We start from the raw sequence: 22689 nt of genomic DNA, 5'->3' as shown, positions 1-22689 counted from the left end.
GCTTAATTCTTATTGGTTCTTTTATTAAGTGTCTTTAAATTAATTAAGCTAGATTTACTCTAGCTTAATTCTCATTGGTCCACCTCCAAGGCCATCCAATAGGAATTGGTTACACCTTGTGGGCATCTGGGCTAGGGAGCTGACATGTGTCCCTCATTCCCTTTGTGTAAAGGGAGCTTGTGTGTGTGTGTGTGTGTGTGTGTGTGTATGTGTGTGTGTGTGTGTGTGTGTGTGTGTGTGTGTGTGTGTGTTTATCTCTCATCCCCTACTTGCAAGGCTCGCCCCCTCCTACGTAGGGATTGATGAAGACTTTTGGGACACACACAAAGCATCCAATTCCCCCAATGTTTGACCTTTGGACACAACCTTTGAATTTTGGAACCTTAGCATTTTGGAAGTCTTAATGGGTTGAACCTTAGGGTATTTTAAGCCCATTGTTGCACATTGCTCTTTTGTAGATGCCCCCCCCCCCCCCCTTGGATCCCTATTTTCCCTCCTTTGGATCCCTACTGTGGCCGGTCTGCTAGCTTAATCAATATTCTAGCTTTTTCTCCCCTGGCACTTCCCCATATTAAATGATCAGTTTAACATGTGAAAATCATTTAGGAGAATTAGATATTGATTATTATGACATCACCTAACTCCTCTAACTCCTTCTTAATCCTGTTCATTTGTTTGCTTAAACTTTGTGGTCTCCTCTTGTGTAGGACTTGCTGCCCTTTCTAGCTCTGGTTCTTGTGCTTTGGTTTCCCCCTGTGTAGTGTCTTCTTTCTGTTCAAGCTCTGTTTCTTTTGTGGGATCAGTTTCTGTGGTTCTATTTGTTGGTGATGGTGGTGGGCATGGCATGGGGTGATCATGCTATTTTGTAGTTAGCAGGTGAAGAAGGTTGAGGAGACGTGTCACCTTGTTCATGCTGGGCTTCTCCTTGTGCGGTTGCTTCTTCTGCTTATTTTTGCTGCTCCGCCGTCTCTTTAGCTTTTCGTTCCGCTTCTTGGGCTTCTTTCAGCTTTAATGCTTCTGCCTCCTGATACATTCTTTCCAATAACTCTTTGGAGTCTTCGGCCTCTTTCCTAGCATGGTGCTTTGTTCTTGGTCCTTTAAGTTCAATGGGTACCCACTTTGCACGACCCTTGCCTTGAGCTTAGCGGCTACGTTCATAGGAGTGCTTTTCTCTCTCATACCTTGCTTGCTTCTGTTGTGGCTCCTCTTGATGTGCTGCTACTACTTTTCTGTTCATTTCCTCGATGCGTGCTCTTCTTTCCTCATTGTCAGAGCTTTCACTACTATGCCGTTCTGGCAAGCTCTCAACAGATTCTTCATCAGATTTTTATGTTCTCTTGGTAGATCTTGTGGCTCGAGGGGATGGTTGTGTGGACATGATCCATGCGTTTTGATATGGGGCAGGTGGCAAGTTTTCTATCATGCCAATAGCATGGTAGGCAATTCTTGTGAGTACCTCTGATGCTCCCAAATATGTTATTTTACCCTCTTTCTTTGTCCCCTTCAATGTGGACAACACATACTGCACGTGGTCGATTGGTTGCCTGGTTGTCGACTTTAGAACTTGTGTAAATGCGGTGGCAACTGCATGATTGGGTCTAGTGTATCTTGGCAGTCTCTTTGCGAGAAAGTGGAAGTGTTGGTGATATAATCTTGTAGGTTCTTCCACCTGTTTCTGGATGAGATCGGCAAATGTTGCTGCAGCGGTTTCCTTGGTGAAGGTCCCTGCCATCTTTCTATCTCTTGCCCTCATGGTCATTCCTTCAGTTGAGGCCAAGCCTTCTGTTGGCTTCTTTTATCTCGCGCTTTGCGGAGACATCATAGAGTTCTTTTGGTAGAAGTTGTAGTTCTACCTGATCTCCTTCTTCGCTTTTGAATCTACCTTTTAACACTGTGGTGTTGTTCTCCTCCAACTGTTCTTTTTGACAGATAGGTCGCTTTGGCAGTTTTGACTAAACTGGGATCCAATTGGTATGGTGGTAGCTCTTGCAACTTTTATTTTGAGTGACTCTCTTCTTGGCCTTTTTTGTAGCTTGCATGGCTCTTGTTAAGTGAATAGAGTGTCAAAGTTAGCAAATTTGGCAGATTCTTCTCTGAAATGTCCTTCAGTCTAAATTGCTGAACCGAGTCCAATTTGCTTCAAATTAATTTTTGAACATGCATAGATGCATAAAAACATGTAAAGATCAAAATCATGAAGTTCAAACAAAAAATTGCAACAAAAGTAAATAATCGTGATTATTTACAGCTGAGTAATATTTTAACTTTTTGTAAATTTGGCATTTTAGGCTTTAAGTATATGTCAAATTGATACTCTCAGTGAAATATGGGCTCATTTAGGTGCACAAGGTGAAAATGGTGCCAGATTTAGGTTTTAGGTCTTTGAAACAATAGATGTAAAGGAATTTTGAGATTTTGAGCTCCAAAATTTGATCAAACTTGGCTAGTGGGCTTAGGACATCATGTACTTTGGTCCTATGATGGCAAAGTTGCAAATTTCTCCCATCTTGGCAAAAAAGTAAATAATCGTGATTATTAACTTTTTCATCAAAATGAACATTTTTTGGTGCAACTTGGTTCTAGGCATGGTATAGACCCTGTGTATGTAATATGAGGTGATTTGGATCAAAAAATGTTGCTCAGAACTCAGAATTTGGCTTGCAAGGACTTGTTTGCGTTTTTTTGGCAATTTTCCAACTTATAATTGATAATTTTGGCTTATACTTGAAATTTTGCATGTAATAGGTGTGTACAAGTGAGAGCTGAGGTGATGATACCAATTTCAAGTCAAAATATTGCAAAAGTAAATAATCACGATTATTTACAGAATCCACTTTTTTCTTGCAAACCTTGAAAATTTTGACCTAAACACATTCTATACACCTAAAACAAGTCCTAAATTGAATTTGGTAAACTTTGGTCTTGCAGGCATCACTTTGTGCTTTGTCGACTCTGAAATCACTGATTTCTGTGACTACATGGCCTGTAAAGTTGGTTAGTCACTTTTGAGGCTATGGACTTGTCCGTAACATAGTCTTGAAGAAACTCATCCAATTTTGGCTCATTTGGTGTCAATTTGAACTCGTATATCGAACTTGACACTTTATAGCCTTCGAGCCGTTTTTTGCTTTTCGAGGGCTTGGCTTGATTGATTTTATGAAACCAATCATATACATTGTGTATAGACCTCATATGTAAGCTGTCTGTGGAGTCAGAATCCAATTTTGGCATCTGCCAAAAACCTAGCTTTTCTACTTGGGACTCCCTCGACCCTTGCTGAATGGTCAACTGTTGGTATAGAAGTGTTCTATTATGTTGGGGCATGCTACATTTCAAATCTCATCTGATTTGGTTGAGCTGACAGGCCGCTATGGTTGATTTTTGGTCGTAGATCTTCGTGCACTGCTCGGATTCTAGGATTTTTTCCAGGGGTTTAGACTAGCTACCAGCCGTTCAAAATGGATCATTGATAAGTATAGAACTTACCCCTCATGTCTCGTGTGAGACAGCGTTGAAAACATGTGATTGTGGACTTCGGAAAATACGCGTGAAGTTGGTCGAAAAGCTCTCTCTCCAAAGGCAACAAGTGGAAATGAGGTGATTTTAGCCTACCTTGGGTATCTATACTCAGACTTCCCGAACCATTTTTCCTAAATTCCCCTGTTAGTCCTACTAGACCGTGAAATCTATGTTAGAGTAAAAATTTTCCGGATCGGATTCCTGTAGCTCATTCTGCAAGAAGTCTCCAAAAGTAGGTTTGGTTGCCTGATTTAGGCTTTGCGCTTCCATCTGCCAATTTGATTGAAAGTTTTTATACTTGTCCACCTTGTCTTTCTGATCATCATCGTGTCTTCAATTTTTCCATCTGAGCTCCTTTGCTATTTATTAATTTTTAACCTGTTTATTAGAAAAAAAATGCGTTAAAAAAGCAAAGTGAAAATCCAATAATTAAGAAAATCCATTGAAAAACGTAGCTTTATTGGATTTTGTTGGATTTTTCTATTTTTAAGTCTCAATATCACAAAAAATGATGAAAAATAACCAAAAAGGACTATTTTTTGATGATTTCTGTTAGTATTTACACTCATCGGGAGATATTATTAGTTAAATTCTCCTGTTGATGATTTATAAGGACATTACTAGGTAATTTTACAAAAATCACACGTTAAGATCAAACTTTTTCTTCCCTCTTCAAACATTGCCCTTAAGTACTTAGTGCCCTTCCATCCCTCCAAGGTGGCGTACTCCGGGACGACTGTGTGCATGGGTTGAACAATCGTGTTTATGCATAGCCTTGGTTGGCTCTACCATGCTTTGAAGATCAATGCAATTAAAACCATCATGCTATGCAAGAGTTGGGTCTTGAGTAATTAACTCAAGGAATTTTGAAAGGCTTTCTGATGTTGTCTTCCAAAGAGCAAATCTTGTAGCTTGTGTGCTCTTTGCTTGATTGTACCATCACGATGCTTTAGCATGCTGATTTCCTGAGCTTTTGGTATCAATAATGAATGTTGTTGAGCTTTTACCCACCATTGATGTCTTGGTTTGTCTTGGTCAGAATTGTGTGGTTGAGTTTTTTGAGACTTAACTCTCCATTGCTTGATTGGTTTTCCAATTTGCGGAGAAGATAAGTGCTCCTTTTTCTTTCAAATCCATTTTGTGTTAGGTTCCTTGCGCGGTGATGCTTGTCTATGTGTTTTGAACCTTGGAGCTGTCTTTGGCATTGTCGATGATGTTTTGGGCACCCAGATTTGAATCGGTTTGTCCTTAAGTTGTGCTTTCAGTACCCAAATTTGCCCAACTCCTTGCATGCTACTTGTAGCATTTACTGGTCGAGAGGATGGAGAAGATTGATTATATAGTGGTTTGCTTTGCTGGTAATTACCTTTCCATTCCTCCTTGCGTGGTGCAATTGGAACAATGAGTTGTCCACCTTTAGGTGATAGCTTGAGTTGATTGGTATCCCAATTTGGTACTGCCTTGTATGTCCGCATCCAGGGAATTCCAAGAATCATTGTCTTATTCGTGTGTTCATCTGGTAAGCATACAAACTAATGAGTACATGAACATCCATGTACTATCACATTTAGGTTGACTACTCCTAATGTTGGTGTTGGATTCTTGTTACATCTTTTGATAGTCGCTATTCATGCTGTCAAAGACTGACTTGTTGTTTTTTTGTTCGCGGAATAACTGACTGCATTTACTCTAGCTCCTGTATCGACCAATGCATTTGTGCTATGATTATTGAGTTGTACTTTGATGTGAAGGTCCATTCCATCTAACCATTCATCATCTATTGACACTGCATCTTTCTGCAATTCCCATTGTCCGTTATCTATTTCCAGTATGTTGATGGGAATAGCTATTTGTTGATTCTTGAGAGTAGCTTTCCTTTTGAGTACCCGAAGCCAAGCTTCCTCCTACAGGGGCTTCATCAATAACCTGCTGTTGTTTTATCTTCCTTTGCTTGGCTGCATGCATTCTTTCTAGCATTTCATTGGTTAGTGGCAAATTGTACTTCTTTAAACGAAATCCACTAATCCAATTAGCCATTGATTCACCATCTAGGGTGGACAACTTAACCGATCCTCCACTTGGAGACACATCTTCAATGATAAACGGTTCGTTTTCTTTTTTCTTAAACTTAGGAATGTGTTGCTTAAGGGAATATATTAAAACTAAGTCCCCTTTTTTGAAGATTTTTGTAATTAGATGGGAATCAAAAAACTGTTTTTGTTTTTTCTTGTGTGCATAGACGTGAGCTACAATAGTTAGCCTTTGCTCATCTAGCTTCTCCAAATCTTCAAGTCTCTGTGACAATTCATGTCCAGTCCACTCAAGATCCTTAGTTACCCTTAGTGTGGGCAATAGAAACTCTATTGGCAGTATGGCATCAAGACCATAAACAAGGTTAAAGGGTGTAACCATTAAAGTTGTTTTGAATGAAACTCGATAAGCCCATAGAGCAGCATGGAAATTCATTTCCCAATATCTCCTTCATAAACTAACCACTTTAGTCAATACCAAACTAAGAATTTTATTTGTATGCTCAAATTTTTTGTTTGCTTGTGGGTGATAGGGGGCTAATTTGTTATGGATGACTATAAATTCATTAAGCAGATTCTTGATTACCTCATTGAGGAAATGAGTTCCCCTATCACTGATAATTTCTATTGGTAGCCCATATCTTGTGAATATATACTCATAGAAGAGTGCGGCAGTGGTTCTAGCATCATTCTTTTGAGTTGCTTTAGCCTCGGCTCACTTGGTCAAATAGTCCGTAGCTACAATAATATATTGAGCTTGGGTTCTGTAAGAAGGTGGCTGTATCTATACCCCATTTTACAAAAGCTCTAGCTCCCATCATTGGTCTTAAGAACATGCTATCTACTCTTGTTGGCATTTTTGCTTGTTGACAAGCATCACACCTTTGAACATATTCTTTGGCATCTGCAAAAAGTGTTGGCCACCATATGCATGCCATTAAGATTTCTCTTGTGGTGTCTCACTAGAAAAGCGACCTCCAACTAATCCAACATGTGCTTGTTCTACAACTGGAATATATTCGTCTTCATTTGCACAAAGACGCAAATGTTGATCCTTACCTCTCCGCCGATACAATTGGTTTCCGATAAGAGCATAGTCTCTTGCTTCTGTTTCAATTGATCTTTGATGGCGTTCATTCATATCCTCAGGAAAGAATGTTCGCTTGTTAAGTAAGTAACTAGATAGGTGCTCCACTTAGGAACATGCAACATTTGGAACAATGTTACATGAGGTATGGGTGTTTTTTTTTTACATTGAGAAAAATCATTTACAAAAGAGCGAACATCACTTCTCATAGTTGGCCAAAATACTCCAAGTCTCAAGATCCTTTGCATAGTTTGGTCTTCCGCAAAGTGAAGTCCTACTATGGTAATATGTGCTTGACTTAGGTATTGGGTTTTCACTTCAGGATTAATGCATAAGAGCAATATTTCATCTTGATTTCTTTTGTATAGCCTACCAACTAGTAATTGATACATAGCCGATTGCTCGATTAATCCAATTGTAATAGGAAGTAGTATTTGAAAATCCACTTGATCTATGGTCATCAATGATACCATATTTTTTGACCATCGAGGTATCATTTCCATGGAGAACAGATATGTATCTGGTAGATCATCGTTGACTCCCTTAGGTGGTTCCGCGGTGGTTCCCCTGAAACAATCCTAGACGAATGATTTGCTCTTTGATGAGTAGTGCCCTTTTTTACAGCTACAATGAAATAATCAAATTCTAGAAGAATGATGAACCATCTCACTATTCTTCATGTGCTGCATGGCTTGTTGACCAAGTGCGATAAGGCTTGGTGGTCCACAAAGAACACAAATTTGTTTGCTAATAGACAATGTCTATACTTTTTTATAGCATAGATCATTCCTAATCCTTCCCTTTCTATGGTGGTATAACTCTTTTCCGCCATGTTCAACTGTTTGCTAGCATAAGAAATAAGAAACTCAATTTTTCCATCTCCTGGTTGAGCTAGTATATACCCAATGGCAAAATTGGAAGCATCAACATGTATGTGGATTATCTTATTCCAACATGGCGCTTTCAATATTGGCGCTGATATGAGAGCTTGCTTAAGCTTCATGAAGGATTCTTCACACTCATTAGTCCATTCAAAGTGTGTAAACAAGTTATATATGGGTTTTGCAATTATAGCGTACATGTAAATGAATCGTCTGTAATATCCACAATGTCCCATGAAGGCTTGAACCCCCTTGATTGTTGTTGGTCTAGAAAAATCCGCAATACCATGAATTTTATCCATATCAGTAGCTATGCCATTTTTAGACACTATATGTCCAAGAATGTTTCCTTGTCTACCCATAAATGTGCACTTTTTAGGATTTAAGGCAGATCCTATAAAGTCTACATTTTTCGAATACCTTTTTGAGGTGTTCAAAATGATCAGCCCGGATTGATGAGTAAGTATATAGATCATCCATATAAACTTCCAAGAATTTCCTTAGATATTCTTTAAAAGCATGGCTCAACAATCTTCGAAAGGTGGCAGGAGCATTAGTTAACCCAAAAGGCATAACCAAATAGGCAAAAATATCCCATTTTGTTGCAAAAGCAGTTTTATGCTGATCTTTTGGGTCAACCAAAAGTTGATTATATCCCGAAAAGCCATCTAGAAAGCTGTAAGCTTCTTTACCTGCAACTTGTCCTAAAACATTCTCAGTGATTGGAAGAGGAAAGTTGTCTCTAATGGTAGCTACATTCACTTTCTTGATGTTTACACACACTCATAATTTTTCATTTTTCTTGGGTACTACCACAATTGGAGACACCCAATCTGTGTGTTCAATTTCATAAATAAATTCGGCTTCCTTTAGTTTTTCAATCTCTTCTTTGATCTTTCTGGCAACTGTCTCATTATATGTGTATGGCCTTTGTCTACTTGGCTTCGCATCATCTCTCATGGGCATGGTATGTTGACAGATTTCTGGATCAACACCCTTGAGATCCTTATAAGACCAAGCAAAAATATATTGGTATTCTTTCAGTAAGCTTAACAAAATCTCTTCTTCTTCTTCTGTTGGGTCATTTCCAATGTAGGCTAGTCTAGCCTCTTCTCTTGGTTTAACCAAATCTATCTTTTTTGCGTTTTGAGGCCCTTCGTAGGACTCGCCCTGTTTTCACAGTTCTCTAACACGTTGTTCGACTATGATTTTTTGATCTTGGAGAGTATATTTATTGTAATGGGATAGAACACTCATTACATCTTTACCATCCTCTTTTGTAGTTTCCATTTTTGTCGTATATATCTCCTTTAGAGCTTTTTTAACTCTTGATACTTCTTTTTTCGCTCAACTCGTGTCATGGTTGGCTCCTTGTCCTATTTTTTAGGTTTTTCTTGAGTTTACTTCCTCGTTTTTCTAAATGTTTTTGATATTTTTGGATTTTTTTTGAAGGATATCTACTAGTCATTTTGTCTTTGACACAATCATGTGCATCTATTTGCATCAGGAATTGTGTTCTACAGGAGATTGATGGCATAGGTCTAGCTTTTTCGTTTCTGGTGTCTCTTTTTCATCTATACCATTTTTGTCTTCTCGGTTTCTGGTTAGAAAAGTCAAAAAAAATTTCCTCTCCTTCTTTCATGAGTAGCTTAGCTCTCACATGTTCTTTTTCCGACCCCAAATGATCTGAGGTAGCTGAGTGTTCTTCTAACTCATCTGTTGCATCGTAGTAGAGGTTTGAAAAGACTTGTCAATCTTTCATCATGTCCTTGGGTTCGTGAATTTCATCTTCAATGTGGAGGTTTGGATCATCTGTATGGGAATTATATCATAGCCGTCCTCATTGCAGAATTGAGTAGGCATAGACGTATTCACACATACATCCATTGTCGCTAAAATTTGAGTCCATTCAAATGGCTCAAACAAATGATCTGGAAAGGGGTCAGGTACATAGGCTTCGTTGGTGCAAGCCCTTTCTAAGATACATTCTTTTCTTTTTAAGCTCCCATTTTCTGAAGCTCCACACATCCAAATAGGAGTGTCTTTGTTCAACAAAAGATGGAAGCTTAGTTTCAGCCGAAGAGACTGAATCAAACTCTTGTATGGGCGTTTTCATGACATCTCTATAAGTGTAATATTTTAGATTGACCCTTGTTATTGATCCTACTTGCCTCAAGTACAGATACTTGTTTCCCCAATCCTGGATGAGATGTACCTGTCGCATGAAAGGTCTTCCCAATATGATTTCGTAATTGAGTTTCTTCCCAAAGTCTACTATGGCAAAAGTGTGTTGATATTCAACCCCACAGGAATTAACTATCACTTTTTTAAGCAGTCCTAAGGGTCTTTCCATATGTCCATCAACCAATTGCAATTTTATTCGAGTTTTTCTAATGGATGGTTGTCCCCAGGATTCCCATACTGCTTTCGTGGCTATGGCTATGCCTGCCCCACTATCCAGTATTTCCATGGTTTCTATGTCATTATATTTCATTGGAAGGGTTGTGTTTCCTTCTTCTCCTTTGTAGTATTCTCCAACTTTGTTCATTGGAACAGATCGAATCTCTTTGTTATCCATCTCATGTTTCAATTTTCCCAAATTTTTTGCGATTATCCTCGTTATCCCCACCTTCTCTAGAGTTTTCTGTAGGTCATTCCATAAATATGGTCTGATTTTTAACAGTTCTCCTAAAGTAAGAGTGCATTGGATGGGTGTAGACATGATTGAATGAATGTTGTCCAATTCTAGGGTCTGTTCCGCTCTCTTTACCTGAGTGGTCTTACACACTATGGATTCATCTTTGTTATCTCCCAAGTAGGAGGGTAATGTTTTCAAGGTCAATGGTTTAGACATTCCTGAAGCTTCAGATCCGCAATCCCCATATAAGGATTGTACATCCATGTGTATATCAGGAGGTAGGTTGTCTAACCATACTTCTTCTATAGGAGCTAACCTAAGAGTTAGGCTCCCATCATTGATTTCTCTAACTTTTTCCCATAAGTGTCCTGGCCAGTCTTCTTCTACGAATGGAATTCCATCTAAGGCATCTTTGCTGTCCGGCACTATAAGTTCTGGCTCTTGTGTTTCAAGGTGGGGTCTACCACTACTTTGGATTTTTCTTGATTGTCTCTTACTACAAGCTCCTCAGGTATTGCCATATTTTCAGCTTGGCTTATTGTTTTTCCAGCATTTCTTGCGTGATTCTTACCAAATTTTGATAAGATTTAAACTCAGCTGGCTCCATGTTTGGAGAAGGATAATTTTTCCATTTGTTTTTCATGTTTTGGTTTGCTTTAAGTCCTGTTTGGTAGGCTTCCAAAGCTGCATTAATAGGCTCAAAAATTTTATCAATCAAAATTGATCCTCCAGATTTCACAGTGGTTTCTTTGACTTCGCTTCCAATTTCTTTCACCTTTTCCTGGAATAGTTATTTTCCTCTCTCCTCAATTTCAGCCCGTTGTTTTTGTTTTCTCATCTCATACCTTTTGCTTCTGCTTCTTTTGGTTTTTTGAGAGGTAATTTTTGTACTCTATGAATCATCAAAGGTGTTATGTTTCTTTTTCTTAGCCTAAGCTCTAGTGATTACCTTGATTGAAACAATCGGTTCACCCTCGATGAGCTACTAGGTATCACTTAAACTACATTCACTACTGTTTTTTCCTTGTTTAAACGATTTTTTGGAATCTTCCGGGAAATTTCCTCCCTTTTTGCAACATTGTATGCAATAAGCTTCAACTGGCTTGAGATTTTTGTCAGACTTTGGGCATTCATTTTTCCAATGGTCATGTGTACCACAATTATGACAGTTTCCCATTAATCATGGGTCTTATCATTGGTGCAAGCTCTGGTGGAGTATATGTTACAGGTTCTTCCATTGGTGGTGGATGTGAATTATACCAATCTCCTTCTACCATTACTATAGATGGACTAGGCTCAACATAGGGTGTAACAGGCACTAGTGTTTGTTCATCTATGACTCCTTCTGAATGCATGTACTTTACAAGCATTGCATTAGGTTGTTGAAACAACACGGGTTCAAGTCTTTCCATACCCATCCGTGGTCTTTGAGCTAGGGCCATGTTAGGCTTTACATGGGTTGTCCTTGTGGCCTCATAAGCACATACTGAACATTCCCATCATACTTTGGTTGGTAATAACACTCATAAGTCTCATGGTTGGTCCATTTACACTCGATTGCACGCCATTTTTGCGGTCTATTTGGTTGTCCCTATTGAGGTATCCCTTGCCCTGGTCCTCTCATAGGTGCTTTTTGCATGTTATTCATCATGTCATTTATCCTTTTGAGCATGCCCTCTATGGTTGAAAGTGATGCTACAACAGTCATTCCCACTTGTGCTGGTTTAATGGATGCTGTTTTCTCACTTTGGTTATCCTTCGAGACATCTTCTTCATTAAAAATATCACAATTGTCTCCTAAGTCAATAGCATCTGACACACACTCTTCTAGGGTTGTATGCTTCTTGCTATACAGTATAGCATGAAGTTCTTTGTTTAGCAGTCTCTCTAGAAACAATGATACCAATCCTTCTTCTGCAGGTATCTCTAGCTCTGGGCACCTAGCAATGTATTGTTTCATTCGAGTTGCACAATCCCTAAAAGACGCACCTTGCTTCTGTTTAAAGCTGTAGATTTGAGCTATCGTATTGTATTTAATCCCCGTTTTGGAACAAGCAGCTGTAAATCCTTGAGCTGATGTCTTCAAGTCCATGATTGACCTTGGTGGAATGTTTTGGAACCATGTCAATGCTTTTCCTTGTAATGTCATTCCAAACCCCTCGAATTGGGTATGGAAGTCAAAGATGCATTCTGCTCTTAGCACTTGCTTAAAGCTTGCTAAGTGGTCATATGGACCCCCCGATCCACTGTATTTTTTGACCCATTTTTTAAAATCAGCTGGTCTGACACGTCTATTTGGTCAACTCTCGATCTCCTTGCAGTTGGTCCTGTTTCGAGTCCTTCAAACCAGTCTGTTGGAAATAGTGACTCATGTAGCCCTGGACTTCTTTCTGATGAGGTGGTTTTTGGTTTCTTAACATTACTCTCAGAAGATATCTCATGGTGTTCATCTCTTGGAACAGTTTCTGGTCCTTGGCCCAATATCCAATCCCTTATTGAATACCCTTGATATTTGGTTTGTTCTACCTCCTTAGGAGTCATCATAACAAAGTTGTTCTTATAACAATCCTTGAACATGTAGGTTGGTAGATCTGCTAATCCCTTATCTTTGATCTTGAAGATATAAATGATCTTCATGGATGTTAGCTGTCCTGATTTGGCATGCGAAGTCCATAGAAGATATTTTACATTTCTATCCTCCCAACAATAGACTTTGATCCTAGGATTATCCGTACTAAGCCGTTTCAAAGGCTTCAAATCAACTTGATCGTATCCCTCAAATTCTAAAGTTGGTGGTCCTTCTTTAGCTGCGATATCTGGCATTATGGTGTTTACTTCTAACCCCCATTTGTCTATCACGTTGTTAGGAGTTTTTTCGAGCAAGGGATTGCGCATATGTGCATACCCATGCATGGTGCATCAAATAAAGAATTGCCCATTTTTCACAGCCAGGTGGTTACGTGGGGCCCACACGTGTACAGGTAGGACAGCATGTACATAGTGCATCGATTTTCACTATCACCAGTACCAGTATGTTTTTTCTACAATAATGAGGAGTTTATAGCGCATAAAAATTCTCGAGGAAGCTATCCATGGGCCGACGACATGAGGTAAGCAGGTGCGTCAGATGGCATCTAGTGGCGTCAGGAGGGCGAACGGGGTCAATATTTGCATGTGGATGAATACGGACACAAAGTGGTGTTTTCTTGTGAGAGTTATGCAGAAAGGTCATCATTAGGACGCCTTTTTGGGGCCACTTCACGTGGTCACGAGACGCATTATTGAAAAGAAATGAGTGCCAAGTGTGCGGATGATGCAAAAAAGGTGACAACTATGCACTGCGAGGTCAGTTTTTGGCCTGTTCGGGGTCCGTTTGAGGTCATCTAAAAGGCCAAGGGTGCCCAACTAATAAAGCTAAGTGTGGGAACTGAAAAAAGTGAGAGAAGACCAGAAAAAACGTGGAGAAGAGAGGAGGAACAGCCGCGGGTGTGTTTTTGCTCATTTTGGAGCTTGTTTTGGCCGTAAACTGCTCATCCGAGGTCGGATTGGAGCACTTTGACATTGTAGACTAGGGTTTTGGGCCGTTCCGGACGCGATGGTGCTGTCCATTTTGCCAAATTCCTCACTCTTTTCTTGCTGGTTTTCTATGTAAGTTTCTCCTATGAGCGAAGTTTCTGCTCTAGTTTGTGATTGTATGTGGCTTATTTTACCCATATTGTGTGAGCTATTTTCCCCATTGGTGTTGGCCCAAGATCAATTGTATCTAAACATCAAAAATTATCCTCTTTTGAGCTGCATTTTTTGGGTGTGTGTGTGTGTGTGTGTGTCTGTGTGGAGTGGGCAAGTGGATAGTCTCTCTCCTCTCACTCCAGAGGTGTGTTCCCTGTCTCGGCCAAGTGTGTTGTCTAAGCCGAGTGGTGCCCCATAGTGTGTGTGTGTATCTTTCCAAGAGTGTGTGTTGGGTCGTTATAGAGGCGCTGTGTGTGTTTTCATCCCGCTCACATTCTTTTGGTGCCCCCATGGAGGATCTTCTTCGAGTACCTTCTGCTTCGAACTTCAAGCTTTGAGCTTCGGGATTACAGATTACAGGTTACAGGTTACAGGGACATGTACAGGTACAGGTGATTCACACAGGTACAGGTAGCTGGAGTATAGTGATATACTAGCAGTGATGTCACTTGCAGTTGTTGTGGGTATGCATCACTTGGCGCCTGTTTGAGCGCATTGTCTGCTGGATTGTACGTTACTTGTGGAAACTACCATTGTACGCATTTGTGGAGCCATACTTGGTTGTATTTGGCAGTCACAGCCATTTCTGAGACTTGGTCTGGAAGATAGTCATTTCTGAGACTTGACTATACACGATTTGCATTAGCCTTCGTGTGAGGGTCGATAGCGTGAGGTTTTATTGAGCTGGGGGATTCTCAAATGTGGAGATCCTTTCGGTGATACAGGTAGTTGGAGCACCCTTTTCATGACCTCGCCATAGGCTATGTACTAGTGAGTTCTATTTGATGCTCGGGTTCTATTGTTGGCAGTTTATGAATACATATACAGTCTATGTTTTGGGTTCTCATTCCTCTACTTCTGGGGAAACTCTGTCGAATTTTTTCCAAGTTATGATGGTTGGTCTTTTGGTCTTTTAAGGCATTTATGCTGTTATGCTGCTGAAATTTTGGCAAAATCAGAGGATAAGTCAGGTGTGCCTTCTTGGGAGCTACTTGGTTGGCTTTAATGGATGATCAAAATGGACCTCAGTTCACTCCTTTTCATTTAACTCGAAGAATCCAGATTAATGTTCATGTGTCTAGGAAGATTTTTTTCCAGCAGCGCATAGTCTTTATGTTCGGGCCAAGAAGATTAAGAGAGATCCTGGAATGTCCTTTGGCTGTTGTAATTCCAATGATCAACTACGAAAACTCATTTGATGTGCATGTGTTTGTCCTTATCTGAAGTTGAGCTCCATTGAAGTTTTTGGGAATTGAGTCAGTTAACAGTCTTGGGTTCTTGCACGTGTGTTTGAAGGGGTTCTCTAGCCATGGCTTTCTCTTATCCGGAGTTTCATGGAAGAAGTGATGAAGATGTGGAGGACTTTCTGGAAAAGATGGAGGTTGCCTGCATTAGCAACCAGATTCATGAACCGGTGCAAATGTTACGTCTTCTCCAAATTTGTTTGAAGAGTGATGCATGAGCTTGGTCCAAAGCATTTGAAGAGGAGTTGCGTATGGCTGATCCACCTGTAAGATTGAGTTGGGACAATCTAAGGCATGGATTGGAAGTGGAGTTTGTGAAGATAGAAGATCCTGACAAAGTGTGACAAGAAGTACAAGGTTTGGTGCAGAAGGAAGGTGAGCCAGTAGATGCGTACATACGTAAGTTTTCATTGGCATGGGAGCGAATGTGCAAGGCCTTAGCACCACAGGTACCCCCGCCTGACATGATGAAGAAGGACAGGTTCTTGGCTGGTCTTTGGGAGAATATACGTTGGAGAGTGGAGCTAAAGAAGCCTAGGACATATGAAGATGCACTAGAGGTAGCAAGGAACAAAGAGTGGAAGTTGAGGAAAATGAGCCAGTTAGGGGTGGAGTCTTTGCCAATGAGGTCTGAATTTCAGCCTATAGAATCTTTACAAGGTCGCATGTCAGGGGTTCATCACGAACCAGTGGTTCCTGTTACTACTCAGGTTATGCCAGCAGTGGTCACTACAGCAGTGCAAGATGATGGCCTAAGGCAAGACATGAGGCAAGTGGTAGATTTGATGAAGAATCTCAGCCTAAACATGCTAGGTCAAGTGGGAAATAATCGAGGTCGAGGGAGGTTTGCAAGTCAGCCAGGAGGTGAAGAAAGGCCTAGGAATGGTGTTGGACAAAGCAATGGTAGGTTTTGGAGGCTGACACCCACATGTTATAATTGTGGAGAGTTGGGTCACATCAGTCCGCAATGTGATAAGCCACCAAGGATGGGGGGAGACATGTATCCATTGCCAAGACAGGTGCTAACTAGGTCAAATGATTATGGCATCGAAATTAAGGGAGATGAAGAAACCAGTGGACTAACCCAGGAGGAAAAGGGAAAGACAAAAGTGCTAAGTGTAGTCACCTTGGAGAAGGCATCAAAGCTAGAGGATACATTAGTGATGCCTATTGGGAAGAGGACCACAGAGGATAAGGAAGGAAGAAGTGCCCCAGGTCCTAGTAAGAAGAAAGGAAAGAGCCATGAAGGCGAGGATGTCAAGGCTAACTTGGAAAAGGAGAGCTCGTCGAAAGTTTCATGTCTCAGATTTTCCACTAGGGGATGGGTAATTAAGCTATGACTTGAAGGAGGATCTGACGAGCAGGAAGGCAGATGTTACTTTTGGGCAGCTTATAGAGATGGTGCCTAAGCTAAAGCGATAGTGTAAGAGGATGGTTAACCCAATGGAGAAAGAGCCAGAGAGAGGTTCAGTAAAGGTGTTGGCAATGGATGAGCTACCAGACATTTGTCCAATAGTAGATGTGTGGCATAAAAGGAAAAATTTGGGACAAGGTTATGTGGATGGCGGAGACCAAAAATGCGTCATAACACATTCATGCGTTGAGAAGATGGGTCTCACAGTGGCTGGGGTGTCAGGTTTTCGGATCAGATTGGCAAACCATCAAAAAGTAAAATGCTTGGGTGTTGTAAAGAGCTTAGAAGTGGAGGCATATGATGCAAAGGCAGTGGTTGATTTTCATGTGATGCCAGCAGGGTTGGGAGCATATCCTATTATACTGGGCAGACCATGGTTACGTGCAGTGGGAGCTGTTCAAGATTGGCGACATGGTACGATTAGCCTCTATGGAAAGACAGGTACCAAGAAGCTTTATAATATGGACACAAGGAAACGATTAGAGAAGCTTTATGAAGATGAGGATGAGTCTAGTGATGAAGACTCTTCCACGGTGACAGATGAGGACAGTGATAGCACTACCAGCAGTGATGAGGATGTTGATGTTGCATTTCTTTTGATGGACAAAGAAATCCAGGAGTCTGGTTTAGTTGCATTTGCGAATGAAGTTGAAGATGAGAGTGAAGGGCCTTATGAAGTGATTGAAGGGCTGATGCAAACCAAGGTTGAGTTTTCAAAGAAGCAAGAATTGTTGACACAAATGATCAGTGGAGACCTCTCAGCTATGGAGAAGGATATATATTTGCACATGCTGGCTAGTTTTCCTGATTTGTTCATTACTTCATATGAAGAGATCGGAGGGTTCAAGGGAGAAGAGATGCATATAGAGCTGAAAGAAGGTGCTAAGCCAGTGCGGCAAAGGCTAAGAAGGATGGGTCAAGAGCAAATGGAAGCCTTGCGGGTAGAGGTGGACAAGTTATTGAAGGCAGGGTTCATAGTTCCAGTAGAGACCACAGAATGGGTGAGTCCAGTAGTGGTCAGTCCAAAGAAGGATGGGAAGTGGAGAATTTGTGTAGATTTTAAACCCTTAAACGCAGCCACTAAAAAGAACCCATATCCTCTTCCATTCATTGATCAAATCTTGGATTCAGTGGCAGGTTATGAGAGGTACAGTGTGTGTGATGGTTTTTCATGCTATTTTCAATTGAAGATTGCTCTTAAAGACCGCACAAAGACAACTTTTATTACTCCATGGGGCTGCTATTGCTACACAGTATTGCCATTTGGGTTGTCAAATGGACCTTCCTTCTATCAAGAGAGAGCAAATTGGGTGTTGGAACCATTCATTGGTAGTTGTGTTAAAGCTTTTATGGATGACTTCTGTGTTTATAGCAGTAGGGCTGAACACCATGAGAAGCTGCAGATGGTATTGGCTCGATATGATGAATGTGGAGGACAACTAAATACAAAGAAATCTCATCTAGCACAGCCAAGGGTGAAGTTATTGGGCCACATGGTGTCAGAAAATGGCATTGAGGCTGATCCAGACAAGGTTAAGTCTATTATTCTTCTTCCATCACCTACGAGTACGAAGCAATTGGCAACCTTTATACACAAAGTGAAGTACATGGCAAGGTTTATTCCATTGTCTTCTCAGATTCTTTACCCATTACAACAAGTGGCAAAGCATGATCCATTGCAATGGGATGACAAGTGTGAAGAAGTGTTTCAAGAGGTGAAAGAGGTGTTAGGGGGTTTGTCAGCCATGCAGGCTCCTGATCGGGAGAAAGTTTTTTATGTAAATCCCTCAGTAGGGGATGATGCCATTGGAGCCATGCTATTGCAAAAGGGGAAGGGCAGCCATTATATGAGGCCAGTGTATTGTGCAAGCCGAGTGAAGTTGGTAGCGGAGAGAAAGTTCTCGGAAGTAGAGCTAGTGATGGCCAGTGTAATATTTGCTTGTCGACGATTTCGTCATTACTTGCTACCACAGCCTTTTGTTTTCTTGACGAGTTATTCCTTTTTGCCACAGTTAATTAATGGTACTAACATGTCAAATGTGGTGAAGAAATGGGTAATTGAGCTGCAAGAGTTTGAGTTCTCTTTTCTAGTGGAAGATAGTACAAGGGCTACCCTAGCTGATTTGTTGACCTACAAGGAGAATCCCCTTATTGTTAAGGAAGAGGTGGTGAGAAAGGTAGTTGAAGAAGTGCCACAGATCAGCAATGCACATGTGTTGTTCTTTGATGGTTCATACAAAAAGAGCCATGATGCAACTTCAGGGGGTATAGCACTTTATGATCCAGAGGGGAAGCTAGTATGCAAGAGAGGTTTCAAATTGGATGCTCATAGTAACAATGAGGCTGAATATGCTACTCTGGAAGCTGGATTACACATTTGTTTGAAGCATGGGGTTCGAAGGTTGAGCATAAAAGGTGATGCCTTGTTACTGGTGAAGCAAGTGCTGGGTGTGTGGAAGAGCAAGAACACCTCATTGAAGGAAATGTGCTTCAGAATTAAAGGCCTGTTAAAAAAGTTCAAAGCATGGATCATCAGACACATTGAACGTGCTCTAAATGGAGAGGCACATGAAGCAGCTCAAGGCATGATTGGGGAGCTATTTGTGTTGAGGACCACTTTACCTCTTTATCATGGCCGGGAAAGTTTGGATCAAGAAGAGGAGTTTTTGCTAACACGAATCATTCCAAAGGAGATTTAGAAGTCTAAGAAGTATGGCTTTGTGCGTAGAGCATACAGGTACAAATTGATTGGTGATGTCTTATACATGAAAGGGGCTGATCTCGTGTTGAGACGTGTACCTTGGCGGGAGGAGCTTTACAGAGTGTTGGAAGAGAATCATGAAGGCGCATGTGGTGGCCATTTTTCTCTAAAGATCACCTTGCATAAGATTTTTCAAGAGGGGTATGTATGGCCTAGTTTGCACAAGGATGTTCACCATTGGTGTAGGTCTTGAAATAGGTGTCAAGCATTTGGGAAGAGAGTGTTGAAGCCAGAGCTACGAAAAACCATTATGGCGTTTGATGTGTTTGAAAAGTGGGGGATTGATGCAATAGGCCCGTTACCTATCACAAGCAGGGGCAAAAGCTATATTTTGACGGCAGTGGACTATCTTTCTAGATGGGCAGAGGCTATAGTAGTAAAACAGATCACTGCAAAGGATGTGGCAAAATTTGTGTATGATGAAATATGTTGCAAGTTTGGGGTGCCACTGGAGCTACTTTCAGATAAGGGGCCTGGCTTTAGAGCTAAACTGCTAGATTTTTTATGTGCAAAGATGAAGATTAGGCACCAGCATACCACTCCTTATTACCCACAGTGTAATGGCTTAAATGAAAGATTCAATGGTGAGTTGGTATAGATTCTTTCGAAAGTGACAGAGCACCAAGGAAAGAATTGGGATTTGGAATTGCCTAGTGCATTATGGGCTTACCGTACTTCGGTGAAGACAAGTACAGGGTTTACTCCATTTCATTTGGTGTATGGAAAGGAAGCACTATTGCCTATGGAGGTCGAGTTGCCTGCGGTCAAGATGTTAGAGAAGTTGCTTGGGCCGCCTAGTGATGCATTCGAAGAGAGGCTCTTACAGCTACAAGAGGTTCAGCTGGATAGGATGAGTGCGTTGGAACATTATGGGCAGATGCAAGATAGGGCTTTAGCAAAGATAAATGAAAAGGTCAAAAGTAAGGGTATCAAGAAGCATGACTTGGTTTTGCGCTACAACAGTAAGCTGGACAACACCTTCCAAAAGAAGTTTCAAATTAAGTGGGAAGGCCCTTTCAAGGTAGTGGAGTGTTTCCCGAATGGCACATATCAGTTGGCTAACGTGGATGGGTTTCTACATAAGTCAAGGGTAAATGGATTGCGTCTTAAATTGTATCATGCCAGGTTGATGATGGTCGAGCAGGATGAGCTGTATGTGGATCAAGGAGTGTTGGTGAGGGATGAGGAGACCTGTGATGCGGCGAGTCTCATATCTCTTTTTGCTGCTGCTCATCATGAATGATCTAGCAGGCTAGGGGGTGGGCAAATTATGTCAGGAGTTTTTTGGAGCAAGGGATTGCGCATATGTACATACCCATGCATGGTGCATCAAATAAAGAATTGCCCATTTTTCAGAGCCAGGTGGTTACGTGGGGCCCACACGTGTACAGGTAGGACAGCATGTACATAGTGCATCTATTTTCACTATCACCAGTACCAGTATGTTTTTTCTACAATAATGAGGAGTTTATAGCGCGTAAAAATTCTCGAGGAAGCTATTCGCGGGCCGACGACATGAGGTAAGCAGGTGCGTCAGATGGCATCTAGCGGCGTCAGGAGGGCGAACGGGGTCAATATTTGCATGTGGATGAATACGGACACAAAGTGGTGTTTTCTTGTGAGAGTTATGCAGAAAGGTCATCATTAGGACCACTTTTTGGGGCCACTTCACGTGGTCGCGAGACGCATTATTGAAAAGAAATGAGTGCCAAGTGTGCGGATGATGCAAAAAAGGTGACAACTATGCACTGCGAGGTCAGTTTTTGGCCTGTTCGGGGTCCGTTTCAGGTCATCTAAAAGGCCAAGGGTGCCCAACTAATAAAGCTAAGTGTGGGAACTGAAAAAAGTGAGAGAAGACCAGAAAAAACGTGGAGAAGAGAGGAGGAACAGCCGCGGGTGTGTTTTTGCTCATTTTGGAGCTTGTTTTGGCCGTAAACTGCTCATCCGAGGTCAGATTTGAGCACTTTGACATTGTAGACTAGGGTTTTGGACCGTTCCGGACGCGATGGTGCTGTCCATTTTTCCAAATTCCTCACTCTTTTCTTTCTGGTTTTCTATGTAAGTTTGTCCTATGAGCGAAGTTTCTGCTTTAGTTTGTGATTGTATGTGGCTTATTTTACCCATATTGTGTGAGCTATTTGCCCCATTGGTGTTGGCCCAAGCTCAATTGTATCTAAACATCAGAAATTATCCTCTTTTGAGCTGAGTTTTTTGGGTGTGTGTGTGTGTCTGTGTGGAATGGGCATGTGGATAGTCTCTCTCCTCTCACTCCAGAGGTGTGTTCCCTGTCTCGGCCAGGTGTGTTGTCTAAGCCGAGTGGTGCCCCATAATGTGTGTGTGTATCTTTCCAAGAGTGTGTGTTGGGTCATTATAGAGGCGCTGTGTGTGTTTTCATCCCGCTCACAACGTCAAGGTTTTTGACTTGTAAGTATTGAGTTTTGTTTCTATCCATGTATATTTTTCCTTGTTTGTTTGCCCTGATCTCCTCTTCGAACTCAATACCATGGTCATCAATGCAAATAGCATACTATTCGTAAGGATCCAGGTAAACCTGAGCTCCATGGCGATTAGTCTTATAAAATTAGATTATATGCTTATAGCGCACTGTCATTCCGGTTTCTGAGTGAGTCGAGCATGAAGACATTCAGATGTTGAATCAGAAAAAGTGTCTAAGACTTCTTCAAGGATAGTGTGCAAGGAATTGCCTTGATTCACACTTTCTTCGGTGAATACTCTACTGGTCCAAATATGCCTTGATTTCTATAAAGAAAGAGGATGCAAGAGAGCCACACAAGACAATCACAAAGCACACAGAGATGGAAAGCTTCTTCTTCTTCTCTAAGAAAAGAGAGTACAAAATGACTAAGTGCTAAAACTGAAAAGTAGCACATACGTACATGCGGTCACTAAGTGTGAACTCGCTAGAAGCGTACTAGGCTGGCACTTTAAGTGTAGTCCAACTGTAGAATCACTGGCAGAGATCCTCCGTGTCGGTCACCTAACGCGCCAGTGAGTAAATATCGTAAGCGGCCAAGACCCGTAGTGGATGCCAGCTCAAGATGTAGAGCTTGACATCTCAACACTCCCCCTCGAGCTCTGCATGTCGCAGAGTCGAAGCATAGTCCAGAAACATCGAATCTTCTCAGCTCCGAGGGCCTTGGTAAAGATATCCACTATCTGCTCCTCTGTGCTGACGTAGACCAAGTCGATGTCGCCCGCCAACACTCGCTCTCAAACGTAGTGGTAATGGACCTCTATGTGCTTGGTCCTGGCATGGAACACTGGGTTCTTAGCCAACTGCATGCTGCTGAGGTTTTCACAATGGATGACAATCTGCTGGTCCACCTGCACTCCCAAGTCCTCAAGTAATGTGCGTAGCCAAGCTA

General features: G+C 41.3%; 1 pseudogene; it reads right to left on the bottom strand.

Moving 5' to 3' along the window:
• Positions 1–946: 946 nt before the first annotated feature.
• The window catches only part of LOC147432407 (phosphoribulokinase, chloroplastic-like), a 42586-nt pseudogene continuing 20843 nt past the window's right edge, over positions 947–22689 (bottom strand).

The sequence above is a fragment of the Adiantum capillus-veneris genome, chromosome 20 (assembly GCF_014529385.1).
Source record: "Adiantum capillus-veneris isolate H3 chromosome 20, ASM1452938v2, whole genome shotgun sequence".
NCBI lineage: Eukaryota > Viridiplantae > Streptophyta > Polypodiopsida > Polypodiales > Pteridaceae > Adiantum > Adiantum capillus-veneris.
The sequence above is the reverse complement of the archived record's forward strand: the minus strand, read 5'-3'. Positions and strand labels throughout refer to the sequence as shown.